This window comes from Acomys minous, assembly GCF_964271855.1.
Source record: "Acomys minous genome assembly, chromosome: 5".
Taxonomy (NCBI): Eukaryota; Metazoa; Chordata; class Mammalia; order Rodentia; family Muridae; genus Acomys; species Acomys minous.
The window spans coordinates 63,390,080-63,414,426 of NC_140494.1; the positions used below are offsets into that span (position 1 = coordinate 63,390,080).

The 24,347-nt window shown below is 39.9% G+C and overlaps 1 pseudogene across 1 annotated transcript; it reads right to left on the reverse strand.

Moving 5' to 3' along the window:
• Positions 1–21,492: 21,492 nt before the first annotated feature.
• LOC311597485 (large ribosomal subunit protein uL24-like) lies at positions 21,493–22,875 on the reverse strand (annotated as a pseudogene). Its single transcript has 3 exons — positions 22,620–22,875; positions 22,404–22,583; positions 21,493–21,645 (listed from the first exon to the last, which is right to left on the reverse strand). The product of its transcript is annotated as a large ribosomal subunit protein uL24-like (transcript).
• Positions 22,876–24,347: the final 1,472 nt, after the last annotated feature.

Consider the following 24,347-nt stretch of genomic DNA (forward strand, 5'->3'; position numbering starts at 1 on the left):
AGGAGCCTAACCTAGCTGTCTCTGAGAGGCTCCACTTAGCAGCAGATTGAGGCAGATGCTGAGACTCACAACCAAATATTACACAGGGAATCTTGTGGAAGAGTTGGGGGAATGGTAGAAGGACCTGGAGGGACAGGAACTCCACAAGAAGACAACACAGCCAACTAATCTGGGGCTTGGGGAGACTGAGGCACCAACCTAGGACCATGCACGGACTGGACCTAGACCCCCTACCCATATGTAATCAATGGGCAGCTTGGTCTTCATGTGGGTCCCCTAATAAAGGGAGTGGGGGGCTGTCTCTGGCATGGACTCTCTTGCTTGCTTTTCAATCACTTCCCCTTGGCTAGGCTGCCTTGCCTGGCCACCACGGAAGAAGAAGCATTCAGTCCTTATGCAACTTGATGTGCTGGGGTAGGTTGGTTGGGGCAGGGGAGAATCCCCTTTTCTGAGGGGAAAGAGAAAGGGGGTGTAAGACCAGGAGAAGAGGAGGGAAGGGGCTATGGTTGGCATCTAAAGTGAATAAATAAAAAAAATGATAAAATGACTTCTAATAATAATTTGCTATGCTCATATATTAGTGTCTTGTTCAGCCATCATCAGAGAAGCTTCCTTCTATGTGGGCCCTTGTCTACAGGCAGAGGAGATGATCCTTTCCAGTAAGCTCCCTGCTTGGACATAGGTGAGATGTACCCCCCTGCTGGAAAAACAACCCACCAGGCCCAAATGTGTTAAAAGGCTTGCAGGGACCAAAGCACAGACCTTCACCCACACAAAAGGTGTCCAAAGCTGGCTTTTTGAAGAAAAACATACCAACGGTGCCCTGGAGACAAGTCCCAGGGAGTGTCCTGGGAGTGGCTCCTGCTATTCAGTTACCCTTGTTTTAAAAACCCAGATCTGGAGTGGAGGGAACAGATTTTTTCCATTTTTCCTTCTGTAGCTCTCTGTCTTTGTCTTTCTTTTACTATTAAGCTTAGTGGACAGGACTTATATTTGCATTGTCTCAACCTCTGCTGAGCGTGGCTGCCCTTTGCTCCCTCCCTGCACAGAAGGCCTTCTTTGTGACCTGTTCTCAGGACAGGACCTTCCTCAGCTAACCTCCAGAAGGCTGAAGAAAACTCTGTGGCCAGATTCTCAGCCCAGCCTCCCGTAGAAAGGAACCCACACTCCTACAGCAGATGGGAATAAATACAGAGACCCAGAGTCAGGCACTGCACAGAGAGTGGAAGAACTTGGAGCAGTCAGCCCTAAATGGGATGTCTCCATCAAATTCCTCCACTTAGAGCTCAAGGAACCCCATGAAAGAGGAGCCAGAAAGAGTATAAGAATCAAGGGGGGTAGAGAACACCCAAAAAACAAGGCCCTCTAAATTAGTGTGATCAAAGCTCCTATGGATACGTGGAGACTGAAGCAGCACGCACGGGGCCTACATGGGTCGGCATCAGGTCCTCTGTGTATATATTATGGCAGTTTAGTTGATGGGATTCCAGAGTGTGTAAACAAGTGTGTCTCTGATTGGGTTCTTTGCCTTTTGCTAACTTATCTGGTCCAACTTCAATGCAACAGGTTTTTATTACATTTTCTTTTGTTATATTTTATCATTATCTCTTAGAAAACTGGGTTTTTTTTCTAGTGAGACTCAAAAAGGAAGTGGATATGGATGAGAGAGGAGGGAGGAAGGAACCGCGAGGAGTAGGGGGTCAGGAAACTGTAATCGGAATATATTATTTGAGAAAGGAATGCATTTTCAATAAAAAGAATACAAATATATATGTTTGTCTCAGTCATTGCTCTATTGTGCTAAAGAGACATCATGATCATGGTAACTTTTTTTCATTTCCAAGGCATTTATTAGAACAAATTTCAGCATATATTTAATGGTATTTGATCAACACAAGGCATTAAAAATAAAATGCCAGTTTACATAGCCTTACTTATTCAGGTGTGTATTATATGTGTAATATAGCTCATGGAAGTTTGGGTTTTTTTGTTTGTTTGTTTGTTTTACTTTCCTTTTCCTTTTTTATTAAGTACTTTTTATTTTTATGTATACATTTATATTATTACCATGGCAATTCTTATAAAGAAAAGCAATTAATTGAGTCTGGCTTACAGGTCCAGAGATTTAGTGCATTATCATCATGGCAGAAAGTGTGGTGGCATGCAGGCAGACATGGTGCCTGGAAAGGAGACAGGAGATCTGTACACGAATGAGCAGGGAGCAGGAAGAGAGAGTGGGACACTGGGCCTGGACTGAGCTTCTGATACCTCAAGGCCCACTGACATACTTCCCCACAACAAGGCCACAGCTACTCTAACAGGGCCATGGGTCCTAATTCTTTCAAATAATGTGACTCCCTGTGAGCCTATGAGGGCATTTTTATTCAACTGCCACAATACGCATGTATATTTGACTAGAAAATATATTATCCATGATCACACGGGACTGTTGAGTGTGCAAGAACATCTTATGCCATTCCACTAGTGTTTTATGTGAAAATATAATTTTCCACAAATCTTGATTTTTATAAAAGGTTAGGCACAATATGATTACAGATATGACTTACTAGGGTGCAAAGTTCACTCTCTTGAGCATTTTATGTCTAATTTCAATCCATGCAAATCCAAGCATTTAACACTATTCAGTGAGCTATAACTCTAAAGTGATGCTGGCTTATGAAAGCAATACACAAGACTCTATCTGCTCTCTGGGAGCCCTGAAGAATCACTGGAAATGCAACACAGGCCTAGGGAACAGATGGAAAACAACATAAGCCAGCAAGTCATCAGGTGGCTAACGTGGGATTAAAATAGTAAGTGCTGGCGTATCCAGACAGAAACCTCAGTGGATAAGAGACCTTGAGGAAAATCTCAGGGAAAAAACTAACCTTTAAACAACAACAACAACAACAACAATAATAAATGTAGAACCCTATACAAAGAGACCAGTGAAACTAGAATAAACTTAAGACACAGGAAAGATAATGAAATTGACTAGGAAAAATGTGATATTTTTTGTTTTGTTTTGTTTCTTTTTTTTTCTTTTTTTAAATTTTTTTATTAATTTATTCTTGTTACATCTCAATGGTTATCCCATCCCTTCTGTCCTCCCATTCTTCCCTCCCTCCCATTTTCCCCTTATTCCTCTCCCCTATAACTGTTCCTGAGGGGGATTTCCTCCCCCTGTATATGCTCATAGGGTATCAAGTCTCTTTTAAGTACCAAGTTATAAGGTAAGCAGGTAACTCAGATCTGTAAATGACTGTAAGCTGTGCAAGATAAAAGCAAAAGCATAATCTGAAAGATATTCAAACTATCACTGCATTGTGTGAGGTTTCACAAAGAACTTCTTTTGTTTCTTACCAAGAAATTTCACTGGGGAAATTCCACTTAACAGAAGACAACAAGTTTTTAACCAAGAATAAGATAAGACAGGAAGGGTGCCAGAATTACTCATAGAGCTTTTTCATATAACATTTACCTGGATTTCATGTCTAAAACATCCCCCTGACAGTGCACCAGAATTTGTAGAGAGGAATATAGTTTATTCAGTGGGAACACACACACACACACACACACACACACACACACACACACCCTAGTTCAGATGAAAGTCAAGCAGAAAGGCTTTGAAGACAACATAATGCCATCTTTAATCAACAATACAGTACAGGACCAAAGTGCTTTCTTATCCAATGAGCCTGACATTTCACCACACAGTTCTCTATACATCTCCTGTGCTCACCAAACACATGGCTTCAGGTTTATTTTAGTTACTAGGACTCTCTCTCTCTCTCTTTCTCTCTCTCTCTGTGTGTGTGTGTGTGTGTGTGTGTGTGTGTGTGTGTGTGTGTGTGTGTTTGTGTCTGTGTGTCTGTGTGTCTGCGTGTCTGTGTGTATATATATATATATTTCAAGCAGAAATACGTAATTGAAGTGAAGCACATCATGGCATAACAAAATCACTGTTTTTCAAGACAGTCACGGACACCAGAAGTCTGTAGTCTGCATTAGCCTTCAATGACATAGATTTTTGCATCACTTCTTGTCATTGTTATTGTTATTTCCTAATGATTTAATGAGGAAAGGGATTTTTCTCTTGGTGGGGAAGCCATCAAATAGAACTACAAAAAAACAAACGATTTTTTATAATTTATCTGATGAGCAGATATTTTATTAACTATAAGGCATATGGAAATTTTTAATCACTCCAGTTGACAGCATGAACCCAGGAAACAGGGCCTAAAAAGGAGACAGACTAAAGTCTCATATAACAGCCAACCTCATTAAGAGCATCAGACAGTTTATACTCTGAGGATTAAGAATAGTCACCTAAATAAAGTATACAATCACAAGGTCAAGTTGTATGTGGCAAAAATATGTTTCTTCATAGAAGTATGTGAATAACACAGCTGATATAAACTCACTCCTATCTGATACACTTAGGAAGAACACAAAAAACCATCCCGAAAGCAATTTTGTGTACTGAATAAACTGAGGTCACAAACTCTTGTCTTGGTTTTTGTTTTGGTTTGGTTTTTGGTTTTGGGGGGTTTTGTGGGTCTGGGGGGAATTTTCTCATAAATATTCAGAAATCTCCTCACACAACTGCATTCTTGGAACGTGTTTCAACAGGGAACTATGATGAGCCTTTGTCTTTGTCAACTAGTTTGTTGGTTCATTTGTTTGTTGCAGTGGTTAAAGACTTCTAGATTTGAGGATATCTGCTAATGCAAGAAAATGTAAAATTACAACATAGGACAAGCTATGGAATCCAGAAAGTCTCACATTTTTTTCTCAGGAACACCAGCATAGCTCACTAGTGGGCCTCTTTTGGCTAGAGAGGAAAGAAACTGGACTCTTTTCAATTGCATTTTGGAGGTGGCCTTATGGGACACATACAATTAGCAAAAAGAAAACAGTAAAGGAATATTTCATAAATGCCATGGGTTTTGTTTTTCTTGTCATTTTTATGTTTTTATTTTATGTGTATGGGTATTTTTGCCTGCTTGCATGTCTGTGCACCATGTTTATGCCTGATATCCACAGTAGAAAGAAGAGGGGTGTCAGATCCCATGGACTGAAATTGCAGATGTTGTGAGCTGCCATGTGGGTACTGGGATTTGAACCCAGGTCTTCTGGAAGAATAGACAGCACTCTTAACAGCTTAGACATTTCTCCTGTTCCCAGGCCTTGACTATATATATAAATTACTGATGTATCTCACTGCATGTGTGTCTTTGACATAGAAATCTTTCTTCTAGTGATAGTATTAAATTGATAATACATTTAAATTTTAATAACATCTTTTAGTCATTGATAGTTTTTTAAAATTTTGCATATATTATTACACACATATAAAATAAACTACATACAGCAAGAAGAACCACAAAACAATCATGAATTTTATTAATGCTACACTCATAATGTTTGGCTATTTGTATTTGCCAACCCTAAAGAAAACATCTTTCCTATCTTGGTGTGTCTAAAATTCTGAATGTAAATCAATATCTATCATATCTCATCTCTATCAACTTAAAACATCTATCTAGACCTAAAAACATCTTAATCCCTACACAACTAAATTTAATTGTAAAACTAAACTATCTGGTCTTCAACCCCAACAGAGACTTGAGAAGCAATAAAATTAATCATCTGAGTAAAGAGGAAGGGCAAATTGGCAGCTTCCAATGTGAACAAAATGACAGAGACAGTTTGCTGCATGACTATACATTTAAAAATCCAGGCAGAGGAGAGAGGTGCTGCAGACACTGATGCACCAACCAAGGACCATGCATGGTGAGGACTTAGACCCTCTGCTCAGATGTAGTAGATAGGCAGCACAGTCTCCTTGTGGGTTCCACAATATGGGGAGTAGGGACTATTTCTGACATTAGTAGGTTTTAAAATTAGAAAACAAAACAGAATTTGTATGGGTATTTGTGAGCTCGTGCTCACAAGAAGGAGCTGTCTTCTCAATTCTTCCTTCAACCACAAGCCTGGGTGATTGAATTTAATCTAGTACTCCTGTGTGTTTTCATGACCTTGTATTTATGAGGTGCCTGTCACATGTGCAGGGTGGTTCATAGTTATAACAAGGGCTAGGACTATACTGATCATTGAAAAGCTAAATTTATAATCTGGGGCTCTAGCCCCATCTCAGTGGCTAATTGTCCTCACTACCTCCCCCTCCCATCTATGTGATCAGTTATCAATCCACTTATGACAATCAGTATAAACCTTCTACCTTCTTGTTTCCATCAAAAATTAAATCCAGGCATGCAAACCCCAGGTCAATGTCTGATATCTGGGAACAAGAAGCCATTTGACAAAGAAGCCAGCGTAAAGGGCAAGAGCAAGAGGAAGGGCCTAATGACATGAGTTTAACCCTTTCACTTCATCTAAGCTGACATAAACTTCCCTTGGCTCCTTTGCTTGTCCCTGGATAATCACATCTAGTACAGAATAATAAAACACTGACTCGCTTCCCAAGAAGCTTCTAACCAGAAGTGAGTAATGTTTTCAAAATCTTTTGACTGTCATTACTGAAGTTTGTAATTTAAAAATCAAAATAGTTTAATGTCCTTTAAGCTGTGATTTTGCAAAATCATGCTGCCCTCATTTTAATGGAGCACTTTATCGGAGATCAAGGTTAAGTGTGGAGTTTATAGAGGAAGAACAGTTCATATGGAAAATGAAATCGCCACAGAAACCAAGTTTGTGCGCTCAGATGCGTGATAGTTATTAGCCATGAGCTATGTTAAGCAACACCCTTCTGTCCAAGCAAAAGGCTCACCGACACTCACGGTTCTCACTAAATTTCTTTGGTAACTAAAGTTCACAGAGCCACAAAATGCCTAGATCTGAAAAACATGTTTTTTTATTTTATTTTATTAATTTATTCTTATCATATCTCAATGGTTATCCCATCCCTTGTATCCTCCCATTCCTCCATCCCTCCCATTTTCCCCTTATTCCCCTCCCCTATGACTGTGACTGAGGGGGATTACCTCCCCCTGTATATGCTCATAGAGTATCAGGTCTCTTCTTGGTAACCTGCTATCCTTCCTCTGAGTGCCACCAGGTCTCCCCATCCAGGGGACGTGGTCAAATATGAGGGACCAGAGTACTTGTGAAAGTCAGACCCCACTCTCCACTCAACTGTAGAGAATGTCTTACCCAGAAGATGCTCCAGCACACAACAAGAAAATTTGCTCAACCATGTTCATAGCAGCCTTATTCATAATAGCCAGAACATGGAAACAGCCTAAGTGTCCCTCAGTAGAAGAATGAATAAAGAACTGTGGTACATTTACACTATGGAAAAACATGTTTTTATCCATGAAAATGTACCTAGAACAGTTTGTGAGAAACAAAGTAAAGGGCAAATAGTGACAACAGCAGGCAGGTGCCTATAACCATATCAAAGCCAGTAACATAAATGCACAGTCTTTCCCTGGGGAAAACCATAGGGAGCCATCACCAGCAGCCATGTCTACCGTGAGGAAAAACCCAACATCGAAAACGAAGTAGATCTGTGTCAGTTTTGTGTGTTACATCCACTGATCTTCACCAACTCCAATCGTGGACACACTTCTCTACTCAAATGACAGCAACCCTGACAAAAACTAACCTTTCTTCTTAATTACGAGGAGCCCCAGGAACACATGGGAATGGTCTAGTCAGCATTAGTTACTTGTGCCCAGAGGAGCCTACAGGGTGACTCCCTACCTGCTAAGTTAAAAAATTCCATGTCTGAGCCGGGCATGGTGGCGCACGCCTTTAATACCAGCACTCAGGAGGCAGAGACAGGTGGATCGCTGTGAGTTCAAGGCCAGCCTGGTCTACAAAGTGAATTCAGGACAGCCAAGGCTACACAGAGAAACCCTGTCTTGAAAAAAAAAAAAAAGAAAGAAAGAAATTCCACATCATTGCTTAAAGCAGTTTTTCAACCTGTGGGTTGCGACTCCTATTTCCAAAATTATTTACATTATGATTCATAACTAGCAAAATTACAGTTGTGAAGTAGCAATAATTTTATAGTTGGGGGTCATCACAGCATGAGGAGGTGTATTAAGGGGTCACAGCATTGGGAAGGGGGAGAACCACTGCCATACAGCACTTTATAACCTTAGCAGCAGTTCCCTCAGTTTCTATAACTCTCCTCTATGTAGTGCTTCTATAAACCAAGTGCACCGGCTTGTCCCAACTATGGTCTCTTTCCTTCCCTCCTCCTTTGTCTCCTTCCATTCTCTCTCTCTCTCTCTCTCTCTCTCTCTCTCTCTCTCTCTCTCTCTCTCTCTCTCTCCTCTCTTTTCTTTCTCCTCACATATACACACATTTTTATGCTTGTCCACACATCATGATACTTAATAAACAGTAGTAGTTCTATCCAAGAATGCTAACTCCATAAAAATGTGCATCTTTCACTATTTCACTCAAAAGTAAGAAAAATAATAATAACTAAAACACACGTGAATGATTCCGTTAATGCAAAAAGAAAGCACTAATGTGGGTTCAGAGGAATGAAAATTAAGAATGCAAGACAGAGAAAACCAAAAGTGAAATAGCGAATGTGAATTCAGTTACTTGCATAATTGCATTAAGTGAGAATAAATTAAATAAATCAAAGCCAGTCTGGCTTGAAAACCAGGCCTGCTCTATGTACAGGAGACACTCTGTATGTTCAGAGTCACAAAAGGTTGAAAGAAAAAGAAGGAGAAAAATATACAAGCATCAAACATGAGAAAGTTGGGATAGTTCTACCAACTCATTCAAACTGAACTTAAAATTAAACAAAATTACCAGAGATTTCATGTGGGTCCACTAGTAAGGGGAGCACAGGCTTCTCTGACATGGACTCTGTTGCCTCCTTTTCCATCACTACCCACTGACAGAACTGCCTTGCCAGGCCATAGGGAAAGAAAGTAAACTCAATCCTGATGTGTCTTGACGAGCTGGTGGGGGTGGGAATGGGGGCTCCTCTTTTCTGAGGAATAGGGAAGGGAGGACTGAGAGGAGAGGAGAGAAGGGGCTATGAGCAGGATGTAAAGCAAACAAATAAATAAATTTTTAAATGACCATTAAAATCCAGCAGAAAATTAGAATACTTGGGAACACATGCTTTCAACAAAGTACAACAGCAAAGTTTAACATTTTAAAAGGAGAACTGAGTGATACTAAGAAATATTTATTTTTTTAACATATATCAAAAGTAGAGATATTAGGAGGGAAGGTAAGAACAGAACCCTAGAAAACAGCCTCTGACATCTACAAAGTTCTCCGACCAATACCAGCAGAATTCGTATCGTTTTTAAGATACACATCAGAGTGTAGGTCCCCATGAAAAACTGTACCTACCAGGAAAGTGGGTAAGAGGGGAGGACATCCTATTGAAACTTTAGGTGTGAGAAGCCTGGGAGAATGAGGAAACAGAAGGATCCAGCGGGTCCTGGAAAACTACAGGCAAGTCTGGGCCCTGGGGTCCTCCGCAAACTATGGCACCAGCCAAGGAAAATATAGGCAGTAAACCTCGAACCCCTACCCAGACTAGCCGATGGACAGGACATTCTCCACTGTTGAGTGGAGAAGGAGATCTGACTTTCACACAAACTCTGGTGCCCGGTATTTGAACATGTCCCTTGGATGGAGATGCCTGGTGGCACTCAGAGGAAGGATAATAGGTCACCAAGAAGAGACTTGATACCCTATGAGCATATACAGGGGGAGGAGGTCCCCCTCAGTCACAGACATAGGGGAGGGGAGTAGGGGGGAAGTGGGAGGAAAGGAGGAATGGGAGGATACAAGGGATGGGCTAACAACTGAGATGTAATATGAATAAATTAATAATAAAAAAAGAAAAAGAAAAAAAAGATACACATCAGAGTTTCTCCAGGATGCACCATATGACAGATGTGTTCAAAGAAGCCTCAATACATTGAAAAGGACTGGAATTATATAAAATGTATACTTCACAACAGTGGGATGTAACTATAAATCAATAGCAGAAGGAAATACAGAATGTTTACAAATATGTGGAAATCAAACAATACTTTTCTGAATAAATAAAACCACATGGAAATATTAAAATCATTCCGATAAATGAAAGTGTAACCAGTCAAATCTTGTAGGACCCAGTAAAAGCACTGTTTGGAGTAAAATCTGTAAGTAGAAATGTTCTCAATGTCATTTAATAGAAAGGAAGAAAATTGAACTCAATTTGAAAAAAGGAGACTCGGTTAAGTTGAAGTGGAGGGAAGGAAAAAGCCAACAGTCGGAAGCTGGTAGATGTGGGACTAGCGAGGCAAATACATTCCTCTAAGAAGACTTCAAGACATCTCAGTCATTCCTCTAAGAAGACTTCATTGACCAACTAGCCTTCTGCTAAAGAAGCATGGCAGAAAGTTCAGATTGCAACAAAAGAGGACATCTCACGCCAACCCACTCAATGTTAAGGAGGAACACAAGGCAATGTGGTGCATATCACTAAGTTAAACAACTTGAGCAAAGGACACAAACTCTTAGAATGACACAACTTTCTAAAAGTGTCTCAAGAGGATACAGACATTAACAAATATAGATACTAAAGAAATTCCTTTAATGATCTTTAATCTCTCAATAAAGAAAAAAATCCTAGCTTCAGATCAATTTCCTGCTGGATTCTAAATATTTCAATAAATAATACCCAGCCTTTGTGGACTCTTCAAAGTAAAAGAATATTTCCAACTAATTCTGCCAGGCCAGTGTTATCCTCCTAACAAAAGATATTGCGGAAAACTTATAGGTCAATGTATCCTACATACATAGACCCAAAACTCTTCAGAAAATGCTACCATACTAAGTGGCATTAATCCTAAAAATATATGTAATTGGCTTCACAGTCAAAATTTATCAATAAAAGATGCTTTGTATTACATCAATAAAATGAAAGAAGACAACCATATTATCATATTTTCCTTTAGTAATTTCACCTATTTATTTTGTGTGGAAGGTGGCATACATATGTGATGGGTGTACACACATAGCCATGAGCACCTATATATATATGCAGGTCAGAAGAGGAAGTCATATGCTGCTTTACTGTTCTCAGCCTTATTCCTTTGAGAGAGGTTCTCTCACCAAACCTGGAGCTCAGTTCCTCCAGGCTGGAAGGCAAAAGAAGCCTTGGGATTCCTCCTGTCTCTGCCCCCCAACAGCTCCACGGTGCACACAGTGGCACACACAAGTGGCCTCCCTGGCTTTCTTTCTTTTCTATGTGGCTGCTGAAACTTGAACTGACAAGATTGTCTGTTGTTTCTATTTCTGCTCAGTGAGGTCAGAACAATTAGGTAAGCAAACAGGAAAGTGGAGGCAAGCAAAGTGGAAAAGAAGAAGCAATGCCATCTCTAATCTAGATGATTTTCTTTTTTCCTTTTTAAAATATTTTACATATAAATTTACATTGTTACACATATATACAATAAACTACATGCAGCAAGAAGAACCCCCAAAACAATCAAGAATTATATTTATGTTACATTCATAATGTTTTGGCTATTTGTATTTGGCAACCTTGAAAAAACATCTTTCCTATGTTGGTGAGCCTAAAACTCTGAATGTAAACTAATATCTATCATATCTCATCTCTATCAACCTAAAACATTTATCTAGGCCTAAAATAAAAACATCTTAACACCTAAATAACTAAGTTTAATTTTAAAACTAAAACTATCTGGTCTTCAATCTCATCAGAGACTTGAGAAGGAATGAATTGATTAGGTTAGCAGCTTCCAAGGTGAAAAAACGTGACAGAGACAGTTTACTACCTGAACAGCCACCCAAACTCTTTATAACATTGGAGTATCATCTTCAGCCTTCTGGCCGAATATATCTGACAGACATATTTGCAAGTCCGGAACTATTAAAGACTTGCTTACCTTGTCTTGACAGAGTTTGGCCGTCGACTCTGCCTGCATCCCAGCTTGCCTATTTTTAGGCAGAATTCTGTCTGTAGCCAAAAGGAGGACATTTTGCCCAGTGGATGTTTTTCCCCATTTGACACTATCTCCATAAGGAGGTTCTTTGATGTTCATCATCTTCTTTGAGGTAGGCTGGGTGTTGCCTGGAGTTAACCTGTCTTACTGTCAAAGAATCCTTTAAACAATAAAAACATCTTTAAATGCCATATTCTGTAGGACTCTGAGGTTTTTGAAGACCTTATCTATTTTACCCTATCTGCCTATAGAATCATATCTATCTGTTATATCTAGGATGTATAATCTTGTGATAAAATAGACTATTAATTGATATGACCATGATTTGATCAACTAACAATTAACTTGTATAATTTACTATCCTAAACAGCTTGCAATAGCACTTTCAAACTATTAGAAGTAAACCTTGTATTCTACTTAAGTTGTATGGATACAATACCTCATATTAGAGTAGAAATATATATAAGGTGTGTGAAGAATAATCTTAAATTTGAATTCCATACAACTGTATCAAAACTAAACTTATTTTATATTAATATACAAAATTCTATACCAAAGATTTAAAAATAACTTTGTGAGCAACAATTAAGACCTGAAGTTGAATAGACTCAATAATTTACATTTTGTCCTATCATCCCTGTATATTTCTTTATTGCTCTTTCTTTCTTTTCAACCCCTATCTTTTACTGAAAATAGATTCTGCTGGGTAGAGTCTTTCAGAGGACCTCTATGGTAGGCTCCCATCCTGTTCCTTCTCTTCAACTCTTTCTGGTGTCTATTCTATTTGTCCTTCTGAATGAGAACTAAGCATTCTCCCTATGGTCCTCCTTGTTTTTTAGTTTCTTTAGATTTATGGGGTTTTTTCTTGGTTTGTTGTTGTTTGGTTTTTCGAGACAAGGTTTCTCTCTGTAGCCTTAACTGTCCTGGACTCACTTTGTAGACCACTCCGTCCTCGAACCCACAGAGATGCACCTGCCTCTGCCTCCCAAGGGCTAGGATTAAAGGCGTGCGCCACCACTGCCCGGCTAGGTTTATGTTTTATAGTGTGGTTATCCTGTATTAGTTGCCTAACATTCGCTTATACATGAATATATGAGGTGGAACGCAGGGGGTCTTACGGAAGAGTTGGGGATTGGGACCTGGAGGGTTCAGGAGCTCCACAAGGAGACCAATGGAGCCAATAAATCCAGGTGGAGGAGGGGAGTGCTGCAGAGACTGATGCACCAACAAAGGGCCATGCATGGTGAGGATCTAGCCCCCCTGCTCGATGTGTAGATAGGCAGCATAGTCTCCTTGTGGGGAGACTCCTAATATGAGGAGTAGGGACTATTTCTGATATGCACTCTGGCTCCCACACATTGATCACTTCCCCCTGGCAGAGCAGCATTGTCAAGCCACAGAGAAAGCGAATACAGGCAGCCCAGATAAGACTTGATAGGCTGAGGTCAGATGTTACAGGAGGAGGGCTCTCTTTTCTGAGGACTAGGGGAGGGAGAGAGGGCAGGATCGGGAGGCAATGAGGGAGGGGGCTACAACCAGGATGTAAAGTGAACACATTTTTTTTTAAAAAGAGGGAAAAATAAAGTAAGGAGTCACCTTTAAAAAAGAAACAAAGTGAAAGTAAACATTTTACTCTGGAAAACAAAAACAAAAAGGAAATAGATTCTTTTTTTTGTACAATATATACTTGATCACAATTTGCTCTGCGCCAACTCCTCCAAGATTCTCCTTCCATCCAATTCTATACCTTTTTTTTTTTGTCTCTCCTTAGAAAACCTATTAAGTTTCTACATTAGACTTCCAATCACCGTTAATTTCAGCTGTCCCTCCCTGCTTGTCCTCTTTCCTCTCCTCCCTGTTTGATCCTCCCACTCCTGCCCTCTCATTCATCCATAACCATCTATTTCCATTTCGTAGGGAGATCTATTGGTCCACCGAATCCCTTACTGTGTATTTAACCTCTGTGGTTGTATGAACTACAGCTTATTGAAAAAAGACTTAAGAGCTCACATCCACATATGAGTGGACGCATACCATATTTGTCTTTCTGGGTCTTAGTTACCTCACTCAAGATGAGGTTTTTCTAGATTCATCCATTTACCTGTGAATTTTATGATTTCATTTTTTAACCTTTGAATGATATTCCATTATGTAAATGTTGCACCACATCTCCCTATTCATTCATCCATTAATGGACATCTAGACTGCTTCCAATTTCTATCTATTATGAGTAGAGAAACAATGAACATGGTTGACCATGTGTCTCTTTAATAGGATAAAGCATACTTTGGATATATGCCCAAGTGGATCTTGATGATCTATTCCAAGATCCCTAGGGGACTGCCACACTGATTTCCATACTGGCTGTACAAGTTTCCATTTCTGTCAGCAATGGATGAGTGTTTCCTTTACCTGCATGCTCACCAACATAGAGAGAATATTCCAAGAAAGGTCTATTTTAGCTAACAGCTAGAACCTCACTGTGTGGTAGAGTACAAAATCAATATACAAAAGCCAATCGTTTTGTACCTATTGGCAATGAATAAATGAATTTTAAAATGCATTTCATTAATAACAGCAATCAAAAGGATAAAATGCTTAGGAATAAAAGTAATCGAGTATGTGAAAAACTTTTGCTCTGAAGAATTACAAAATTATTCCAAAAAAACTTTAAAGCCTTTAGATAAATGCAAAAATATTTGCATTCATTAACAAACAACTTAATGATCTTTGAGTGGTAATACTTCTTAAATTGTTCTATAAAATCAATGTAAATTTTCTCAAAAATATCAGCTAGGCATGTGTGTGTATGTGTGTGTGTGCACATGCATGCACATATGTGTGTCTGTGTCTGTATCTGTGCTGTGTCCTTCTGTGCTGTGTGTCTGTGTCTGTCTGTGTGCTGTGTGTATGTGTGTGCGCATGTGTGTATGTGTGTACATGTCTGCATCTCTCTTGTTTGCATGCACGTGTGTGTGTGTGTGTGTGTGTGTGTGTGTGTGTGTGTGTGTGAGTTGTCTGTCTCTGATTCTGTAGTGGTAGGGATAAAACCCAGGACTTCATACTTGTACTGACCTTTTCTATAACCAAGAAGATATTGTACTAACATAAGGCTAGACATATAGATTAAAAAATAAAAATCATTAAGATTGTAATTATTACTATTAGCAGCTTTAATTGTATTATTAAAAATAAATTTCTACACCTCTGGTCAATTCATTTGCAACAGAGTAACATGAAAATTCAATGAGCAAACTGTCACTATAATAAATGGTGTTAGAACTGTACCATCCATACATAAAGGAAATAAATGTAATGCTTATGCTGTGCACCAAAAAATAAATCTCTGAAAGAATATTAGACCTAAACGTGAGCAACATAACATCTTCCAAGTAAACACAGGAGTAAATCTTAAATATTTTTAGTTAGGTAAAACTTTGTTTGATATAAACATAAGTAACTGAAGAAAAGGTTTTCCAACCCTCATTCACTGTTGGCGGAACTGCAAGCTCATGCAGACACTCTGGAAATCTGCATGGAAAATTCTCAAAAGGCTAAACATCAATCTATCATATGATCCATAAATATTTGCTCAGCCATGTTTATTGTTTCTCTATACACAATAGCTAGAATATAGAAACAACCTGATAGAAATAACCAATGACTAAATAATGAAAATGTGGTATACGTACCTTATGGAAGACTATTCAGTTATAAGGAAAAATGAAATCTGTAAGTAAATAGGTCGTAGTAAAAAAATCTTATTAAGTGAGGCAACCCAGACCCAGAAAAACAATTATCAAATTTCTTCTCTTATTGGAAGATCTTCGCTCTAAATCTTCAGATGTGAATATATATCCTAGAGCACCTACATAAACCAGGAAATTAAAATAAACAATTATGGAGAGTGGAAGAGGACCAGTAAAGAAAGAAATAGGGTGTGCAGGTAATCTAATAGGGGACATTGAAAAGAGGGGAGTGATCTAAAGAGGGAGGAAGAAGATAAACATAGAAGAAGGGTGGCACAAATAACAATAAGGATAATATGAGTCATAAGAAATCATATTACTAACCATGTACCTAAAATACCTACCATACACATAAGTCATGTATAACAATATATATAGTTTAAATGAAAATTCCCCAACTGGGATGACAATGCTCCTTCCACAAGCCAAAACCAAGCATAAGAAGTCCTCTTTTGATTTTGGTTAGGTTATCCAAAAGAGCCCCCAAAACACACAGGCTACTGCCATTGGTCATCTGCCAGAGGTAGAAAGTAAGCTTCTATTGCTGAAGACAGCATGCACTTCATATACAGCATCCAGAGGCCCCTTAACTTGAACTAACCTGAATGCCACCTTCTTCATGACTGGTTTTCATGGTACTAAAGTGGCTATCCCTAAACATGTACAGACAGGAGCAATACTAAACGGACTCAGGAAGTTGTGTTTATATATAAATGTGTATGTGAGAGATGGGGAGAGGGAGCAGAAAAATTATAATTAAAGAATTCATGAATTTGAGGGAGTGGGCTGGAGAGAGGGCTGGAAAGAACATAAGTACAGTACTTATGTATGAAATTTTCATAAAATAAAACCCTCTTATTTAAAAATATTTAAGTTTACTCAATTAAAATAATAAAGCAAGTTTTCAAATAAATTTTTGACTGAAGAAAAAGGGCCTGAAATTTCTTAGCATTCCTGTGAGAACAAAGCTTTGAGTCCTCAGAGAGTTAGATGGAGTATTGATTGCATGTAAATCTTGCAAATTCCCTGGAATTCTGCCATGAACATATCCAGACCTAGGCTTCTTATGGCTATATTTTTTTTTCATTTTATTTTATTTTATTTTTTTCTCTCCTTTATTAATTTATTCTTGTTACATCTCAATGGTTATCCCATCCCTTGTATCCTTCCATTCTTCCCTCCCTCCCATTTTCCCCTTATTCCCCTCCCCTATGACTGTTCCTGAGGGGGATTACATCCCCCTGTATATGCTCATAGGGTATCAAGTCTCTTCTTGGTAACCTGCTGTCCTTCCTCTGAGTGCCACCAGGTCTCCCCCTCCAGGGGACATGGTCAAATGTAAGGCACCAGAGTATGTGAGAAAGTAATATCCCACTCTCCACTCTACTGTGGAGAATGTTATGCCCATTGGCTAGATCTGGGTAGGAGTTTAAGGTTTACCGCCTGTATTGTCCTTGGCTGGTGCCTTAGTTTGAGCGGGACCCCTGAGCCCAAATCTGCCTATCATAATGTTCTACTTGTAGGCTTCTAGGACCCTCTGGATCCTTCTACTTTGCCATTCTCCCATGCTTCTCTCATCTAGAGTCCCAATAGAATATCCTCCCCTCTGTCTCAGTTTCCTGTAAGTGAAGGCTTTCGTGGGACATGCCCGTTGGGCTAATATGCAGATATAAGTGAGTATATACCATTTGAGTCTTTCTGCTTCTGGGTTAAATCACTCATTATGATCATTTCTAGCTCAATCCATTTATCCACAAATTTCGGGAATTCCTTGTTTTTAATAGCTGAATAGTATTCCATAGTGTATATGTACCACAGTTTCTTTATCCATTCTTCTATTGAGGGACACTTAGGCTGTTTCCATGTTCTGGCTATTATGAATAAGGCTGCTATGAACACGGTTAAGCAAATTTTCTTGTTGTGTGCTGGAGCATCTTCTGGGTATATTCCAAGGAGTGGAATAGCTGGGTCTTGAGGAAGCCCTATTCCCATTTTTCTGAGATAGCACCAGATAGATTTCCAAAGTGGTTGTACTAGTTTGCATTCCCACCAGCAATGAAGGAGTGTTCCTCTCTCCCCACATCCTCGCCAGCATGTGGTGTCACTTGAATTTTTGATCTTATGGCTATATTTTTTAAAAATACTATTTCAATATCCATATTTATTGTGGATCTGTAAAGTTATTGATCTCTTCTGGTTTAATCATGGCAGTTTAGTGAAACCTAGGAATTCATCGATTCCTTTCCACATTTCTAACTTAATAGAATATAGGTAGTTAAACATGTTCCATATAATATACTGAATTTCTTTGGTGTCAGTTCTGACATTTCCCTGTTCATTTTTGATCATGTTAATTAGGATTTTCTTTTTTGTTATTTATTTATTTATTTGGGTTTTTTTTTTCTTTCTTGGCTAATTTGTGCAAAAGTCTGCTGATCTTGTTTATCTTCTCAAAGAACCCGCTTATTTTTTCTTTTTTATGTTTCTTCATTGAAAAATAAAATCATTCATATTACATCTCAATTACTATCCCATCCCATGCATCCTCCCATTCCTCCTGCCCTCCCGCTTTCATCCCATTCCCCTTCCCTATGAAGAACCCTCTTTTATAATCATTGTTTCTTGTCTTGTTTTGTCTCTATTTCATTAATTTCTACCCTGGTTTTTATTGCTTCTTCCTGTTTCCTGGATTTGTGTTTGGTTTGTTCTTGTTTTTTCAAATTCCTGAGGTACACCATTAAGTCATTCCTGTAGGTGGTCAGAGCTATAATTTTGTTCCTCTTATGACTGTTTTTAATATGTTCTAAAGATTTTATTGTATTTTGCTCTTATTGCCACTTAATTCCAGGAATGTATTTTATTTCTTTCTTGATTTCTTGAGATTCTTTTGCTGTTGCTTTTAATCTTTGTGGCAGTGTGGTCAAAGGGCATACATTGAATTATTTCACTTTTTCTGAACTTATTATATTTGTTTTGTGTCTTGGAGTGTGGTCTATTTTAGAAAAGTTCCTATGAGCTGCTAATTAGAATGCTCATCCTTGGATGTTTGGGTGAATAGTCTATAGATAGGTCATTTGGATAGATGTTTTTATTTAATTTTAATATTCCCTGGGTTTTATTTGTTTGTTTGTTCGTATTTGTCCAGATAACCTGTCTATTGGAGAGAATATGGTTTTAAAATCTCCTGCTATTGTTGGGTTGGGGTTAATCTGTATCTTTAAGTTCTGAAAACATACATTTGGGCAATGACTGGACCAAGCAGGTTGTATTTATATGTACACGTGTGAGGTACTGAAATACTTAAGAAGCTTCAAATTTTGAAAGGGGGTTGGTAGGGACAGAGTGAGTGTTGGAAGAGGGAGACTGGGAGGTAGAAATTATGTAAATGCATACTTATGCATAAAATCCTCAAAAACTTTAAACCTTGTATTTGGTTTCTCCTTATATAACACACTTCATTTTTATTTTATACAAATTTTTATTATAATTTATTTACATTACATCTCAAATGCAATCCTTTAATTCTTATCTTCCTGTTCCCAGCCTCCCACCCTCTTCTGCCCTATTTGCCACCCCTAGACCTCTGAGAGATGGGGTCCTCCTCCCACATCAAATGACCCCCAACCTATCATGTCTCATCTGGATAGCCTGCATCCCCTTCCTCCGTGTTCCCACAGGGCCTCTCAGCCAAGGGGGAGTGATCAAATCACGGGCACCAGAGTTCATGTCAGAGGCAGTCCCTAGCTCTCCCCTCCCCTTCTCCATGTGGAGAATGAGCTGTCCATTGGCTACATCCGAACAGGGGGTCTAGGTTCCTTGCTTGCAATGTCCTTAGTCGGTGCATCCGTTTGTGCAGGCTCCTCTGAGTCCAGATCGGGCAGCCTTTATAGTCTCCTTGTGGAGGCTCTGACACCTCACCTGCCATTCCCACATCCTCCCATCCTCTCTCTCTTCCATACAACTCACAGCTCTTAACCGAGAATCTGGCTTTGAATCTCTGTATCTGTCCTGATCCTCCACTGGGTGGAGTCTCTCAGAGGACATCTATGTTGAGCTAATATCCACTTATAAGTGAGTATATACCATGCATGTCTTTCTGGGTCTGGGTTACCTCACTCAAGATGATCTTTTCTAATTCCATCCATATGCCTGCTGATTTCAAGATTTCCATGTTTTTGATAAATGAATAGTATTCTATTGTGTAAATGCATCATAGTTTCTTTATTCATTCTTCAGTTGAGGGACACCTATGTTGTTTCACCTTTCATCTTTTAAAGGGTAAATATAAATTTTTATTGTGTTTCTTCACCCTCCATAACAAACTTCATTCTTTTATTTGCAATAAGCTAACTTAAAGAATGTAGACAAACTCACCATCTCCATGGAAGCCTCTTATCCTCTTTTGTGGACACAATAGTCTTTTGATGCTGCTTCTGCCCTAGGTTTCTACTTGGTACAAAACCAGAGCAGCATTAACTCTCACTTGGCTGTCTCATGCAAAAGCCGCTGAAACCCAGACACTGCACTGTGTCACACAAAGGATAGCAAAAAATAATTTTAATGAAATGTTTTTGCTGATGAATAAAACATAATTGCTTTTTTCCAATCAATACCTCATGTTCTTTAGTATGTGGATCATAATTTTAATGTTTTTATGGATGTCTATAGGGAGGTGTGAGTATAGAAATAGTTCTTGAGGCTACAATGGGAATCATGCTGCCCCCCCCCCCCGAAAGCGTGGTTAAGGAGGCAGCTGGTGAGGGGCAGGGAGGGAGAGGGCACATCCCCCTCTGAGCTTGAAACAAACTCAAACCCATGGTCAGCAGTGTCGAGGTCAGAGTTCAGTGGCTGAGGTGAGCCAGCTCAGGGGCCTGGTAACACAATTTAGACTGTTCTCACTGAAATAGAAGTATTTGGAGAAAATGGTTATAGAAGATTATGAGTTTAATTTCTGGCTTCAGTATCTTGTCTTCTACAGGGAGAAGTTGGATGTGTCCTCTAAAGTTGCAGGACTGGGCTGGCTAAGTGTGTAAAGGACTGGATGCATAAACAGATGTCTCAGTTTCTAATTCTGTTTCTTGTTTTGTTAAGGCGCTCACTGTTATATTTCTTCCTCCACTTGTAGTACACTCAATCCCACCTACGGAGCATAAGTTTTCACTTCCCGGAGGACCTGGACTCTAATTACATCTTATCTGTTGATCTCTAAATTCCTTCAAGTTCAAGGATTCCACCTACTCTCCAGGAATGAAGAGTTGGGCTCTGCTGTTTCCTCTGTTCTCCTGACTCCAGCTTCCTTCCTAACTATGTGATCCTAAAACTCTGTTCTTACATGTGGGTTTAAGTATGTGTGTGTGTGTGCATGTGTGTGTGTGCATGTGTGTGTGTGTGCATGTGTGTGTGTGTGTGTGTGTGTGTGTGTGTGTGTGTGTGTGTGTGTTCTTCCCAGGGTGAGGAAACTGAACTCTTAGAGATATCAAAGCTGAGTGAATAAGTGTGAGCAAAAAGAGACCCTATAGCTGCCACAGCAGATGAGCAAGCTCAACTAAGGGCCATGCATGCCCCCACACATACCTCTTAGTTTCCTGCAGAGCTAATGTAAAAAAACAGCCTAGCCGCCTACCTCTCCACTTGTAAGAAGAAGAATGACGATAATAACAATAATAACACGAGTAATTGGTGCTGCTGGCTGCCTCTAAACAGAAGCATATTTTGGTTTCTGTCCTTGAGCATCACAGTGGTTCACAGAACGCAAACTGGCCAAGTGTTGCTCATGGTGTTGGCATTTTCACTGATTCTCTCGGCCCACCCATCCCCACTATCTTGGCAGCAGCCTGCATTTCGAAATATATTGTTGTTCCAGCAAAAACAGTTACCAGACTCAGAGACCTTTCAGGAACAGCAGGTTCCCAGAGATCATTATTCTAGAAGTAATGTCAAGAATAAACAGTTAAGAATGAAGTCTGTCTAAAGAGAATTATTTTTTGTTGTTATTGTTTTGTTTTGCTTTTTAATTTAGTAGTAGTAGTAGTAGTGGTGGTGGTGGTAGTTATTCACATTACATCCCCTTGCTCTTATCTTCCCTCCCTCCCTTTTCCATTCTACTCCCCTCCCTATGACCTCTGAAAGGTGAGGTCTTCCTCCCCTACCATATGATTACAACCTATCAGGTCTCATCAGGATAGCCTGCACCCCCTTCCTCTGTGTTTCCACAGGACGTCTTCGCCAAGAGACAGTGATCAAATTGAGGGCCCCAGAGTTCCTGGCAGAGGCAGTCTCCTGCTCCCCCCACCTCCTCATGTGGAGAATGAGCTGCCCATTGGCTACATCTGATTAGGAGGTCTAGGTTCTTGGCTTGCAATGTACTTAGTTGTTTCATCAGTTTGTGAAGGGCCCCTGGGTCCAGATCTGTCTGTGATGATGGTCTCCTGGTGGAGCTCCTGACAATTCCCCCCACCCTCTGCCTGTCTTTCCATCCCCCAACTCTTACATACAATTTTCAGCTCTTTGCCTAGAGTCTAGCTGCATGTTCCAGTATCTATCCGATTCCCCAGTGGGTGGGATTTCTCAGAGGACATGTATGTTGAGCTAATATCCACTTATAAGTGAATACATACCATGAGTGCTTTTCAGGATGGCCATTTCTAGGTCCATTAATGAAAGTTGTGTATGAGGCGCCTACTCCTGGATCTTCTAGACTGTTTGTTTCTTCCTTGAATTCACCCTTCTCCTTTCCTACTTGTCGAGACTTGGCTTTCTTTTCTGGGATCTTCATGTGGTCTTTGTCCAGCTTTAGTCTGGTGATGATCACCTTGCTGGGGTGGATGCCCATGTGGACAGTTGTGCCATTAGCCTTTTCTCACTGCATTGAATCTTGTTCAATGTAGCCTTTTCTCACTGCACTCGTTCAGTGTAGATGACATATTTATTCCTGTAAACATGAACCACTTTGCCAATCTGCTGGCCTTTGTAATGTTCTTGGACAACCTGAACTTCATCATCCTTTCAAAGGGGCATGGACCAAACATTATACTTCTGTCTCAGCTCTTTGGAAAGAGGGAAGACATGATCTTCCTCTGAATGTGAGAAGGTGCATTGAAATGGCATTTGCAGTTCTTGCTTTAGTCAGAAGTCACAAAGGGTTTGAACTTCATTTTGGCTGATGGGAGCCAGCAATGGCCACAAAAGGAAAGAGCTGAAGAGAATCCCTGTACATCAGGCAGCTAAGTTCTGCGTGCAGCCGTATCTAATGTTGATAACATCCTTGAACTGTCTCTTCTATTCAGACAACCTCAGACACCTGGACAGAGGCACCAGAGAGAAAAGAGGTGCAGTAAGAAAACACTGGCCACTAATGCTAGCCTCAAGCAAGTCACTTTTCTCATGCGTTCAGCTTTGTCATCTGAAATGTAACAGCTGTGTGCTACCATTTCCAACTTGAGATTGCCTGGCCATAAATATCTCACCAGTCATTAATAAGGATGGATATTTCCTGACTGCTCCCCTAAAGATGTTGTGGTGTCCAAGGAAGCTACATTTTAACTGATGGCCCTGAAAAATCTCCATACATGCAATTATGGAACACAGGAACCACATGACATCAGAAAGCTCTTCCATACGTCTCTTCCTGCTTAAGCCAGTTGATAAATGGTCACTATAAAGCTTCTACTCCCCGCAAATGTCTGTCAGGTCCTTAAGACAATAAGAATAATAGCTAACTTTCTTTATTTATTTTAATCCCAGAACAGTTTCCCTTCCCTTCTCTCCTCCCATTGCCTCCTCTCTTCCTACCTCCCTCCACTCCTCTATTTCTCTTCAGAGAAGGGCTGACCTCCCATTGATATTTAGCAGCCATGAAATATCAAGCAGCAGTAAGACTGAGCATTTCTTTCTTCCATTAAGGCTAGACAAGGCAGCCCAGTAGAGGAAGAGGGTCTCAAAGGCAGGCAACAGAGTCAGAGACCACTCCTGCTCTCACTGTTAGGAGTCCCACAAGAAGGCGAAGCTACACACGTGTAACATTTGTGTAGAGGGCCTCCATCAGGCCCATGCAGGCTCCCTGGTTCACAGTTCAGTCTCTGTGAGGTCCTATAGGCCCAGGTTGTTTGATTCTTTGGGTTTTCTTGTGGTGTCCTTGACCTCTCTGGCTCCTACAATCCTTCTACCTCCTCTTCCACAGATTCCCCAAGCTCTGCCTAATATTTAGCTGTGGGTCTATAATAGCTACCATTTATACAAGTAGCCACTGTTTTAAGTGTTTTGCACATTTAATCTTCCCAATAACACCTCTGAACAGATACTGTTATTATTCCTATTTGAAAGATACAGAAACATGCAGAGATTAAGGTATTTTCCAAAAGTAGCCTAGATGATATGGAGTTACAGCTGGGACTCAATTCCAGCTTCCTGGGTACTGAGTCCAGCCCCTCAACCCTTCCTGCCACAACTCTAGCTAAGTTTCAGGCAGCTGCTGAATAGCTCAGGAACTCTAGCATTAGGTCTTCCGCGGACAACAAATACATTCCTGGAGCAACCGACTAATGCTCTAATATAATAGTAGTGCCTTAGAGATAATCTATATCACTTCCCTTGGTCTCTGGAGCCCCGTAGAGATAATGGTGGGGCT